This window comes from Protopterus annectens, chromosome 16.part0 (assembly GCF_019279795.1).
Source record: "Protopterus annectens isolate FY-2018-M chromosome 16.part0, PAN1.0, whole genome shotgun sequence".
Taxonomy (NCBI): Eukaryota; Metazoa; Chordata; order Ceratodontiformes; family Protopteridae; genus Protopterus; species Protopterus annectens.
The window spans coordinates 261,784,302-261,796,879 of NC_056750.1; the positions used below are offsets into that span (position 1 = coordinate 261,784,302).

The following is a 12,578-nucleotide window of genomic DNA, read 5'->3' on the forward strand; positions in this document are numbered from 1 at the left end:
TTCAGCTTATTATTAACATTTCTAAAACAAACAGTCTGACTAAACTCATTGCAGTGCATGCATTTGGATTTCCTAAGACTTATTATACAATTATATGCAAATTCTTCTACTGTAATTTCTCTTGTTTATTATGTCTAAACCTATCTACTTTAATGGCACACATCAAGGTTGTCCCCTTCTGCCTTCACTCATTGAATCCTAGGGACACCACAATACAAATGCACTAATACTTTGCTTCTGTCAAATGCGAACAAAGAGATATTGATTGCTGTTCACAAATTTACACTGTCAAATTTCATATTTCTCCAAATATTTCAACAACCAAGTGGCACAGTAAAACTGTTTGGCCTCACATGAAAACTCTGATGGATGAACAAAATGGCTCTGACAGTATGTGTGTAACTTGAGTGGTTGCTGACATATAAGTTAGTTGACAAAATATTACAAACTTGGTTTCTATACTTACTGAGACATACAGAATCCAGTTTAAGAGCTAGAACTGAAGGAATACTACCACTATAAAAACAAAGTACAGTTGTGTACACTTACCATAAATGTATATGTTAGAGTGTATTCACTGTTGCAGTCATTACATTTGGATAATCTGCTGGCAGGTTGCCCTCAGTCGGCCTGATTAACAAAGTCTTGGGTCCTATGTCGGTTGCTGTCCCTTCTTCCATGACGTCATGTCGTCAGGGGTATAAAACATGCAGCAGACACCATTACATCAGTTGCTGTCCCTTCTTCCATGACGTCATGTCGTCAACAGCAGACACCATTACATCAGTTTTTCTTGCCCCAGATGTCAGGTGCCCCCCAAATGGGGAGCAAATAAAATTAAACAAAAAATATACCTCCACCAAAAGCAAATACACCAAAAGGGCTTTTAAGCATAGTAAAAGAAAGTAGAGGTATAACCAAAGAAAAGTAGGGGGGTTGGAGGGAAGGTAACCACGATTGCAACAGTGAATACACTCGAACATCTACATTTATGTTAAGTGTACACAACTGCACTATGTTCTTAGTGTTTCAATGTTGCAGTCATTACATTTGGGTAGATTCCCAAAGCTATGGTTGGGTGGAGGGAATTATACAGCATTAAGACCAACTAGAAGGTCCTGCAGGACAGCAGTGGCAAAGCCAGCTCTGGATTTAGAGAAAAGTGGTAAATGGTAATGTTTGGTGAAAGTATGAACTGAGCTCCAGGTAGCAGCTTCTAGAATGTACCTGGTAGGAATACCTCTGAGAAAGGCTGTTGAAGTAGATGCAGCCCTGGTGGAATGGGACCTGATCCCCTGGGCGATAGTTTTTCCATGGTGCTTATAGCAGAAACAAATACAATGGCTTATCCATTTGGAAATTGTTTGCTTTGAAATAGCCTTTCCCTCTGCCCCTGCAGCAAATGCTACCAGCAGTTGTTTAGATTTTCTTTGAGATCTAGTCCTGTTTAAGTAAAATCTAAGTTGTCTGTGTACATTCAATAAATGCAGAATCCACCCCCCCCCCCCTTCTGTGGATTGGGAAAGAAAGTTGGCAAATTAATGGTCTGATTAAGAGCCACAATGGATACCACCTTAGGCATGAAGGATGGGTTGGTCCTGAAAGATGCCCTGTCCGCATGAAAAATGATGAAAGGCTCCACTGCCATAAGAGTTTGTAATTCGCAAATACTTCTAGCTGAAGTGACTGCCAAAAGGAAAGCTGTTTTCCAGGAGAGAAATTTTAAGTCTGCAGTAGCAGCTGGCACGAAAGGAGGGACAGTGAGTTTCTCCAATACAAAATTAAGGTCCCATGCAGGGGTTGGAGCTCTCCTAGGTGGTCTTGTTTTTGGCCCCTCTGAGATACTGCTTTAGCAGAGAATGGGAGAAGAGAGGAGGTTCTGTGTTATAATGAGCTGAAATGGCTGAGGCATGGATTTTTATGGAAGAAAAGGACAGGCCCTTGTGAAGCATCTCTGTTAAATACTGCAAAATCTGAGGAATGTTAGGCACAGCTGTGCTTATCCCTTGAGATTGATTCCAGGCACAGAATCTTTTCCATTTGTCAGCATAAGATTTTCTAGTACTAGGTCTTCTCGCCTCCAAAATGACATCCATCACAGGTTTGCTGAGAGATGCTAAGGGTGAATTTAGGTGATTAGCCACGCTGCAAGATTCAAAGTTTGGAGCGGAGTGCGCAGAATTTAGTTATTCTGCTGCGACAGTAAGTAAGGTGTCTGAAGCAGGTGCCACGGTGGAAGGTGTGACACACTGCGCAGGAGAGGGTACCAGTGCTGGCGAGGCCAGTCTGGAGCAATCAAAATCATTCTTGGTTTGTCCTGTTTGACTTTTAGTAGAACATTGGAGAGCAGAGGCAGAGGGGGGAAAGGCATAGACTGATAGGTTTTTCCAGCAGAAGGACAGAGCATCCATTTTCCAGGCTTTTTTGTGAGGAGTTCTTGTGTAAAATTTGTCCAACTGATAGTTCTGGGGTAAGGCAAAAAGATCCATGTCTGGGCTCCCCCATTTGCATGTCAACATGTTGAAAATCCGTTGTTCCAGTTTCCATTCGTGTGGGTCCATGAGATTTATGCTTAGTTCGTCTGCATTCAGCTTTCCTGGCAGGAATTGAACTTGTAATTGTACTCTATAGCTAAAGGCAGTGCACCACAATGCCATGGCTAGTCGGCAGAGGGGGTAGGAATGTGTACCCCACTGCTGGTTTATGTACCACATAACCATGGTGTTGTCAATCTATCAGTAATTGTCCTGGATGAAGGTAGTCCTTGAAGGCTCTCAGTGCATTCTGTACAGCTAGCATTTCTTTTTGATTTATGTGAAGGTGCATTTGATTCGGGCCCCATTTTCTCTGAATGCACTTCCCTGCCAGATGAGCACCCCATGCATAGTCTGATGCATCTGCAGTTGGGGTTTAAGCAGCAGGGGGTGGTGTGAATGGCAGTCCCTTGTTCTGGTGGCAGGCCTCTGCCCACCATTGGAACTCTAGGCGCAGGCAAGGTATGACAGGAATCATTGTTTCCAGGCTGTGACAATGCTGACTCCATAGACTTTTCAAATACCACTGAAGTTTCCTCATATGCAATCTTGCATATGGAATTAGAAGAATGCAGGAGCCCATTAACCCCAAGGCTAGCAGGATTTGCCTTGCAGAAAGCAGGGTTTTTGTGGCCACCTGTTTGAAGTAAGTCACCAAATGAATTTGCTTCTCTGGCGTAAGGAAAGCCATCTGGGCAGTTGTAGTCAAGCTTGCACCCAGGAATATAATTCTTTGAGATGGTACCAGTTGTGATTTCTTTTCGTTTTTAGTGTACCCTAGGCAAGTTAGAACCCTTTTTACAAACGCCAGATGTTTTAGAAGAATGTCCTCGTTTTCTGCCGGAATTAGACAGACAGTTCAGGTATGGACATATTTGAATATTTCTTTGCCTGCAAAATGCAATTACTGGAGCCAGGCACTTTGTAAAGACCCTGGGTGCAGTAGATAAGCCAAAGGGCAGTGCAGAGAACTAGTAATCCAAGTAGCCTGCTTTGAAGCGGAGGTATCTTCTGCAAGATACCCTGATTGGGATATGTAGGTAAGCCTCTTAAATCTAGAGTTGCCAACCAGGCATCTTTGCCTAGCATAGGAAGTAACTGGTGAAGAGTCAGCATCTTGAATTTTGGAATGTCCAGAAAGGTGTTTAGAGTAGATAAGTCCAGAATTGGATGCCACGATTTGTCTTTTCTGGGTGCCAGAAAAAGTCTTGAATGGAAACCTTGTCCCTTTTCTTCTTCTGTTACTAGTCGAATAGCCCCCATGCTCATGAGGGAAAGTACTTGCTTCTGGGCCTCTGCCCACTGATTTGGGGGCAGGTCTGGCCATCCGTTTGGAATTGGCAACATGTGGAAATGAAATCTGTATCCCTGGGATACTATATTTAAAACCCATTTGTCCTGGGTTATAAGTTGCCAGTTTTTGGCATGAAGAGCCAGGTTTCCCCCAAAGGGGCGGCTAAAAGGAAAGTGCTAGGGAAGTCATTGAGACTGCTTACCACAGGGAGGTGTCTTGTTGTTTCCAGATTTGGAAGAGGAGGCACCCCCATTGTTTTGTTCTGAAAGTCCCTTGGGACTGAAACCTGGTGCCTTTGGAATGTCTGGGTTTGACTTGAGTGGCTCTTGAAGGAACTGGAAAGGACCAGGTCTTAGTAGGCCATTGCCTACTAAATCTTGGAGGTTGCACTTGTAAGAAATCTTCCACAGTTTGCATAGATTTAGCTTTATCTTCCATCTTTGTGGAACTTCTTCAGCTTTATTACCAAAGAGACTGTCCTGTTGTAAAGGAGCATCCAACAATTTTGCTTTAACATGACCAGGCAGAGTTTGCTCTTTGAGCCAAGCATGCCTTCTTAGCACAGACCCAGTAAGAGCAGCCCTGCAAGAGGCCTCCAAAGAATCCAAACCACATTGCAAAGTATGTTTTCCAACTTGTTCAGCTGAATGCAATAAATCCTGTAAATCTTTATTTTCCACACAGTCAGAAATAATCATTTTCTGCTTAAGCGGTCCCATGATATGCTGCTGATGTTTTAGCATATGAAATTGACAGTTTAAAGCCCTCATTGCCAAGGTTGCAGAAGTGTAAATCTTCTTACCCCATCTATCCAGTGCCTTGGAATCTCTATCAGAAGGGGTAGGATTTTTAGCAGTAGAAGTTTTAATGCCCTTGGGACATTGAGAAATGGTTTCAGGATCCACAACAGGATTTTTGAAAAGGGATTTGTGGGAGTCAGGAACCCTGTAGTATCTGCCTGGCTTACAAGGAGCCGTAGGCAGAGAATCAGGAGCCAGACTAGATTCTGTAAAAGCATCATAATGACTAGACCAGGAGGTATAGCCAAATGTCTATGCTGAGGAAGAAGAAGAAAGTCCCCAAGTCTCTTTTTAGATTCAGAAAAATCCTGACTTTCCCAGTGGAAATGTTCCCTTACGGTATGTAAAGTTTCCCCAAAAGAAAAATCCTCAGGGGGAGAAGCAGAAGGAATGGAATCTTCTGCATCAGAGTCCTCATAAGTAGGTATAGACAATTCCTGTTCATTAGAAGAGTCAGAAGAAATAGAATCCTGTTCAGAAGAATCATAGTCAATATCTTGCCTAGGCCTCTTTAGAAGGGGGGGGGGGGGGTTGGCTACCCCTGATCAGAGTAATTAAATCTTCAGCCATTTTGATAACTTGTTTTTTTAGACATAGGAGCCTGCACATGTGGCCTAGGCGTTGGTTTTTTAGACATAGATCGCGATTTTGGCCTTAGTTTTGAAGATGGCGTCTGTCTAATATACAAATCTGTAGGCCTGAAAACACCCTCAGAAGCCGGTGCCTGCACAGCGGCTCCGGACCCATCCAAGGTAGAGACATCCGCAGGTTTCATAACTGAAGCATCTTGCAGCATACCGGACTCTGAATGGGTCTCAGTACAGGCCTGCGAATCAGAAGTAGCTGGTATCAGGGGCTGCAAAAGCGCCTCACTGAGTACCGGTGAACTGGCAACTGGGTTAGGAGAAGTGTCGTCGGCAGTTTTGGACCTTGATGGCCTGTCTCTGTCTTTCTTTGCATTTTTTGGGTATCCCGGTAGTTGAATTGCTAACTGACGACATTTCTACATAATTAAAGCGTGAGACAAAATATTTAGAAGCAAAAATGTACCAACTTTTGATAGTGTGTTGATTAAATAAAGCACAGAACAGACAGCAAGGTATGTCGTGGTCAGGGCCTAGGCAAGGAATACAGTACAAATGGAAATCCTTATGAGGTATTTGCTTCCCACAAGTAATGCCATTATTAACTTTTACTGACATCAGTAAGGAGCAAGAAAGTTTCCCCAACGGGGTACTTATCTTTTTAGTTGACTTCGGATCTGAAACTCAAAAACGAAAATTTCAGTTGTCAGCCGACCGGCACTTGCAAACTGCTTCTGCTTCAGGCACCACGCGGCAAGAAAGACTGATGTAATGGCGTCGGCTGCATGTTTTATACCCCTGATGACCTGACGTCATGGAAGAAGGGACAGCACAACGCAGGACCCAAGACTTTGTTAATCAGGCCGACTGAGGGCAACCTGCCAGCAGACTACCCAAATGTAATGACTGCAACAGTGAAACACGAACATCTTGTGCTGAAGAGTTTGCAGGTACACTTCTTTAGTAACCACCATGGTTCAGGAATACAAGCATATGGCTTGAAATGTGAGGACATAATTTGAAAAAGCTTGGACTCCACCCATTGGAAGGTTCAGTGCAAACTTCCAGAGCTCTTTTGCAGGGAATGAGTTTTAATATTGACGTCTATATCAAATATCCAAACCTCGCATTTCCTTTCCCAAAATTACAGGTGCTGATATTACCCTTGCTGCATGTGCAGACATGTTCACATTTACTTATTTTAACCCATCTCAATACACTCCTAACAGGTAAATGCCATTAACTTATACTCAGATGCTTCCACTGTATCTTAACTCAATCATGTTGCCATTATTTGATAGCTTTCTTAATCATTTAGATCTCAAAGGTGCAATTATAAAACCTAACCAGCAATATGTATTTAGTTTACCATCCAGAAAAATAAATACCACTCTAAAATATACCGAAGTCTTACAGCCATATCGGTCATGATTATAAAGTTCTCCAGTTTCCCAAATCTTTAAGGATTATGTCCTAGGGCTCTAAATTCCTGTAGCTGATACCAAGTCTTCTTTCTGTTCCAGACCCTTACAATAAGCTCTTAACTGAATGCTTCTGTCGTTGGAAGATAAAGGTCCCCCCCTTGTCCATCTCCAGCTAAGTTCCCAGGAAAAATCCGACATCTTTAGGACCACTCAACTTTGGAAGGTTCAGGTAGAATGCCAGACTACATTAGGAAGGCACTGCAGAGTGATAAACCAGTAATTTTCAGACCCTTCCAATGAGGACTGGATCAAGTGTTTGTCCCAAGTATGTCTAACTGTGTACCCTTGGCATTCTAAAAATGCAAACTATGGAAAGTACAGTTGTGTACACTTACCATAAATGTAGATGTTAGAGTGTATTCACTGTTGCAGTCATTACATTTGGGTTATCCTGCTGGCAGGTTGCCCTCAGTCGGCCTGAATTCCAAAGTCTTGGGTCCTGCGTCTGTTGCTGTCGCCTCTTCCCTGATGTCAGGGGTATAAAAGATGCAGCGGACACCATTTTCTTCAGTTTTTCTTGCTCCAGATGTCAGGTGCCCCCAAAAGGGTAGGCTAAAAATATGTAAATAAAATATACATGCACCAAAATAACCTCTACCTTCATCTATAAGCAAATACACCACCAAGGTTGTATATATAAAAGAGAAGTAAAGATAGGTTCCAGCAAAAATAAGGGGGATGGCGGGTGGGTAACCTGGACTGCAACAGTGAATACACTCGAACATCTACATTTATGGTAAGTGTACACAACTGTACTATGTTCTTAGTGTTTCACTATTGCAGTCATTACATTTGGGTTGAGTCCCAAAGCTATGGTTGGGTGGCTGGAGCTAAACAGCATTAGGATCGGCTATGAGGCCCTGCAGAACTGCAGTGGCAAAGCCTGCCCTGGATTTAGAATAAAGAGGCAGATTGCAATGTTTTGTAAAGGTATGCACTGAACTCCAAGTAGCAGCCTCTAAAACGTCTTTGGTTGGTACTCCCCTGAGAAAGGCTGCAGAAGTGGTTGCAGCTCTGGTTGAGTGTGGCCTAATGCCCTTAGGTATTGGTTTGCCATGCTGTGCGTAGCAGAAACAAATGCAGTGACCTATCCATTTTGAAATGGTCTGCATGAAGATGGCCTTTCCTTGTGATGCTGTGGCATATGCCACTAGTAATTGCTATGTCTTTCTGAAAACTTTAGTTTTGTCCAAGGAGAATCTAAGTTGCCTGTGTACGTCCAAAGAATGCAGAATTTTCTCCCCCTTGTTCTGTGGATTTGGATAAAAAGTTGGCAAATGAATAGTTTGGTTAAGGGCTACACTGGATACCACCTTAGGCATAAATGTAGGGTTTGTTCTCAGAGAGACCCTGTCTGGATAAAAAATGATAAAGGGTTCCACAGCCATGAGAGCCTGTAGCTCTGAAACTCGTCTTGCAGAAGTTATTGCTAAGAGCAGATCTGTTTTCCAAAATAAGAACTTTATATCCGCAGTAGCAGCTGGCTCAAAGGAGGTAAGGTGAGTTTTTCCAAGACATAACTGAGGATCCATGCAGGTATTGGCATTCTCCTTGGAGGCCTTAAGATTTTGGCTCCTCTGAGGTACTGCCTTAATAAAGGATGAGAAAAGAGTGGTGGCTCTGTACTGTAATGAGCAAAAATGGCAGAGGCATGGATTTTAATTGATGAAAAAGATGAGCCTTTGTCCAGCATCTCAGTTAAGTATTGCAAAATCTGAGGAATATTTGGGAGAGCTGTATCAGTTCCTTGAGCTTGGTTCCAAGCACAAAATCTCTTCCATTTCCCAGCATAGGATTTTCTAGTACTAGGCCTTCTGGCTTCTAAAATGGCATCCATCACAGCTTTACTGAGAGGTGTGGTTTTGTATGGCTACATTATCTGCCATGCTACCAGGTTTAGGGTCCTGAGCTGGCTGTGCAGAATCTTATTGTTTTGCTGGGACAATAGATGAGGTATTTGAGGTAAGGTCCAGGCTGGGCATTGGGGCAAGTTCCTTAAGCTCGGATACCAGTACTGGTGTGGCCAGTCTGGGGCAATCAGAATCATTTTTGATTTCTCCTGTCTGACCTTTAGGAGTACCTTGGGGAGGAGAGGCAGTGGGGGAAAGGCATATACGGATAGGTTTGTCCAGTTGAAAGATAAGGCGTCCACTTTCCAAGCTTGTCTGTGATAAGTCCTTGTGCAGAAACTTTTTAGTCGATTGTTGTGAGGGGAGGCAAACAGATCTATGTCCGGGCGTCCCCATTTCCTTGTTATCATGCTGAAGACTTGTGGGTCCAGCTGCCACTTGTGGGGATACATGAAGTTTCTGCTTAGTTCATCTGCCAGAGTATTTTCCTTTCCTGGCAGGAATGTACTTGGTAAGTCAATGCTGTGTCCCATAAAGCCATGGCTAGTCTGCACAGGGGAAAAGAATGAGTGCCCCCCTGCTTGTTTATGTACCACATGACCGCAGTGTTGTCTGTCTTTATCAGTAGTTGTCCCGGATGAAGTAGGTCCTTGAAGGCTGTCAGGGCATTTTGAACAGCTAGCATCTCTTTTTGATTGAGTTTGTTGACCATGTGCCCTGAATGCCTCTTCCTGCCATGTGTGCCCCCCAGGCATAATCTGATGCATCCGTTGTTAGGCTCTGCCTGGCTGGGGGTAGTGAGAATATCTGTCCCTTGTTTTGGTGACAGGCCTTTGCCCACCATCGAAACTCCTGTTGCAGGCAGGGAATGAGAGAGTAATCATTGTTTCCAGGCTGTGGCAATTTTGGGTCCAGACACTTTTTAGGTACCATTAAATTTTCCTCATATGCAGTCTTGCATATGGAATTAGTAAGATGCAGGATGCCATAAAGCCCAAAGCCTGCAGAATTTTTCTTGCAGATAACTGGGCCTTTGTTGCCATTTCCTTGAAATAGGTAGTCAGTTGCCTTTGTTTGTCTGGAGTGAGATAAACCATCTGGGCAGTTGTATTTAAGCTTGCACCCAGGAATATCATCTCTTGAGAGGGTACTAGTTTTGATTTCTTTTTGTTAACTGCATACCCTAGGCATGTTAGAAGTTTTTTCACAAACATCAGATGCTGTAGTAGAAGGTCCTTGTTCTCTGCTTGTATGAGGTAGTCGTCCAAGTAAGGATATATTTGTATTCCTCTTTGTCTGCAGTAAGCAATTACTGGTGCCAGGCACTTTGTGAAGACCCTGGGTGCAGTAGATAAGCCAAAGGGCAGTGCAGAGAATTGGTAATGCTTTGAGCCAGCCTTGAATCTGAGGTATCTTCTGCATGATTGTCTGATTGGGACATGCAGGTATGCCTCTTTTAGGTCTAAAGTTACGAGCCAAGCCTTGCTGCCCAGCATGGGCAGAAGCTGCTGCAAGGTCAACATCTTGAATTTTGGTATATCCAGGAAAGTGTTTAGAATAGATAGGTCCAGTATTGGTCTCCATGCTTTGTCCTTTCTGGGTACCAAGAACAGTCATGAGTAAAATCCTTGTCCCTGCTCTTGCTGTGGCATTTGTTGAATAGCCCTCATGTCCATGAGAGCTGCGACTTGTTTTTGAGCCTCTGCCCATTGATTTTTTGGCAGGTCTGGCCAACCGTTTGCCCTTTGCAGGGTATGGAAGTGAAACTTGTAGCCTTGTGACACTATGTCTAGAACCCATTTGTCCTGGGTTATAATGTGCCAATTTTGAGAAAAAAGTGCTAGTTTTCCCCCTAAGGGTGCTGCCAGAAGATAAGTGCTTGGTGCAGGCAGGGGGAAGTCATTGGGATGGTTTCCTGTAGGATTGTGATTTGTCTTCTCCCCCTTTGGAGGTGGAAGCACCCCATTGTTTAGACCTGTAGGAACCTTGCGGCTGTGAACTGCCTCTAGGGCGTCGGGATCTGCCCCTTTGAGATCTGTCTGAGACTAGAAAGGACCAATTCTTTGTAGGCCAGTGTCTGCTACATCTAGGTGGCTGTACCTGTAAGAAATCCTTGACTGTTTGCATAGATTTAGCTTTGTCCTCCATTTTCTTTAACACCTCTTCTGCCTTAACACCAAACAAGGTATCATGTTGTAATGGAGCATCTAATAATTTGGCTTTAACATGATCAGGCAGACTTTGTTCCTTTAACCAAGCATGCCTCCTGATGACAGAACCTGTAACAGCGGCCCTGCAGGAGGCATCCGGAGAATCAAAACCACATTGCAAAGTATGCTTTCCAACTTGTTCAGCTGCATGCAATAAATCCTGCATTTCTTTGTTTTCTGCACATTCAGAATTTACCATCATTTTCTGTTTAAGCAGTGTCATGATATATTGCTGATATTTGAGCATATGAAACTGGCAATTTAAGGCCCTTATAGCCAAGGTAGCAAATGTGTAAATCGTTTTTCCTCATCTATCCAGTGCCCTAGAATCCCTATCAGAGGGGGTAAGGTTTTTTGCAGTGGAAGCCTTGACCCCTTCGGGACCCTGAGAAATAGTTTCTGATTCTGCAGAGGGGTTTTTGAAAAGAAATTTATGAGAGTCAGGGACCCTGTAGTATCTGTCCGGCTTAACAGGAGCTGGAGGTAAGGAGTCAGGGGTCAGACCAGACTCTGAGAACACATCATCTACAATGTCTGTCTAGCACAGGTGGAACAGCTAGAGGCCTGTGTTGAGGTAGTAAAAGGAAGTCTCTGAGCCTCTTCTTAAATTCTGAAAAATCTTGGCTCTCCCAGTGGAAGTGCTCCCTCATGGTATGCAAGGTTTCCCCAAAAGAGTAATCTTCAGGAGGAGAAGCTGAAGGAATTCATTCTTCAGCATCAGAATCCTCATGGGGGGAAGAGAATATTCCTGATCAGAAGAGGAATCAGAAGAAATGGAAACCTGATCTGAAGATTCATAGTCTGTCTCTTGCCTAGGCCTCTTATCAGGAGGGGGATGGGAACCCCTGATCAAGGTAATTAAGTCTTCGGCCATTTTGAGCATCTGTTTTTGGGCATGGAGGCCTGTCCATGTGGCTGGTGAACTTGTTTCTTTGCCTTTAAAGGTGTTTTAATCTTTGCCTCTGATGTCCGTTTAATATACAATTGTTTAGGTCTGAATACACCCTCAGAAGCAGATGCCTGCTCAGCGGCTCCAGACCCATCTGAGGGATTAATCTCAGAGGCTCCAATACCTTGAGTTTCCAGCGGCCTGGCCGTCTCCACATGTGAGTCGGTAGCGGCCTGCGACTCTAAAGTAGCGAGCATCAGGGGCTGCGAAAGCGCCTTGGCGAACCAGCGACTTGCTTAGGAGAAGCTTCGTCGGTTTTGGACATCAGTTACCTGTCTTTTTCTTTGTGTTTTTTGTGAACTCCGGTGGTCAGATGGCTATCAGACGACATTGTATAATTAAATCTTTGCCCAAAATAGCTTAATGCAAAATCGTACCGACGCTTAACAATGTGTTGGTTAAATCTAGCACAAAACCAACAACTAGAAATTTTGTTGTCAGGGCCTAGGCAAGGAATACAGTAAGAATGAAAGTCCTTATGAGGTATTTGCTTCCCACAAGAAATACAATTAACTTTTTCTGACATCGGTCTGGAGCAAGAAAAAAGTTTCCCCAACGGGGTACTTGGCTTTTAATGAAGACTTCGGATCTGAAACTCGAGCACGAAAATCTCAGGAGTCGGCCGACCGGCACTTGCAAACTGCTTCTGCTTCGGTCACCATGCGGCAAGAAAGACTGAAGAAAATGGCGTCGGGTGCATCTTTTATACCCCTGACGACCTGACGTCAGGGAAGAGGAGACAGCAACTGATGCAGGAGCCAAGACTTTGGAATTCAGGCCGACTGAGGGCAACCTACCAGCAGGATAACCCCCAAAATGACTGCAACAGTGAAACACTACGAACATCCAGGTATTTCCTGAATATCCTGGAAG

General features: G+C 43.8%; 1 protein-coding gene across 5 annotated transcripts in view; it reads right to left on the reverse strand.

Annotated features, from left to right (window-relative positions):
• The window catches only part of LOC122791042 (myomegalin-like), a 3,200,315-nt gene that overhangs the window by 2,759,162 nt on the left and 428,575 nt on the right, over positions 1–12,578 (reverse strand). The window lies entirely within an intron of this gene.